A 1,036-nucleotide genomic window follows, 5' to 3' on the forward strand; every position below is an offset into this window, starting at 1 on the left:
CCCAAGGCATCTTGCCCTTCAGATGCGTGTGGAGTGGCACGTTATCCACTGGACGAAGACTGCGGGGTCAGCAGCTCTTCGTCAGATGTTGTAGATAACATCGGATCTAGAAAGGAGCGGAGAGAGAAGATGACAGACGCGGAGTGCGTGTTCACCCTGGACCCTTTTTTTACCAGGACATAGAACCTCTGTACAGAGGCGACGGCGACCCTGATCTGGGGTGTGTCTACCGTAGACGATGGTACACAGTTTTCCACCCTCGTTAACGGTATGGCGGGGGTGAAAGATGGCGACGTCCGCCTCGAAGCTATGCCTGCAGTAGATGCTCTTCTTGAGCTGGACGAGATGTCCCTCGAAGGGTTCGGCAGTGCCTTGAAGGCAGGCGATATGGCCGAAGCGGTCATTGTACGACCGAAGGAGTTCATCGCTTCTGGATGAAGCTGTCTTGGAGGACATCAAGAGAGTGCTGAATGCACGAAGTGGACCGTCGATCCTACAGAATCCCTTGGATCCGTACTATCCTTTGGTGAAGGAATTTCAAGACGTCGTCTCCAAAGCTCCGACTTCCGTCCTCCCTCCGGACCGAGGTGTGCGTCATGAGATCGACCTGATTTCGGGAACCAAAAACTGTAACACGCCAATGGCCCCTGCCCAAGGAGCAGTGCGACGTAGACGCCTTTTTCCGTTCGAAGCACGACGCAGGAATGATGCGTGAGATCAAGTCTCCCCATTTGTCACCCACGTTTTGTATTCGGAAGCCGGACAGCAAGTGTCGTATTGTTCATGCTTACAATAAGCTCAACGCTGCCTCCATTCCGGCACAGACGCCGATTCCTAGAAAAAATGTTCTTCAAAACAACATGGTGGGATGTACGAAGTACAGTGCATTCAAATTGGTAGATGGGTATCACCAATTGCTCATGAGAGCGAGTGATATTCCACTGACAGCGGTAAGCTCTCCGAGCGGCATGCTCTGGCAGTGGCTGGTGATGCTCCAAGGGCTGTCAAATGCACCAGCAACATTTAATCGTCTTGT

The sequence above is a fragment of the Plasmopara halstedii genome (assembly GCF_900000015.1).
Source record: "Plasmopara halstedii genome assembly, contig: Scaffold_3120, whole genome shotgun sequence".
Lineage (NCBI taxonomy): Eukaryota > Oomycota > Peronosporomycetes > Peronosporales > Peronosporaceae > Plasmopara > Plasmopara halstedii.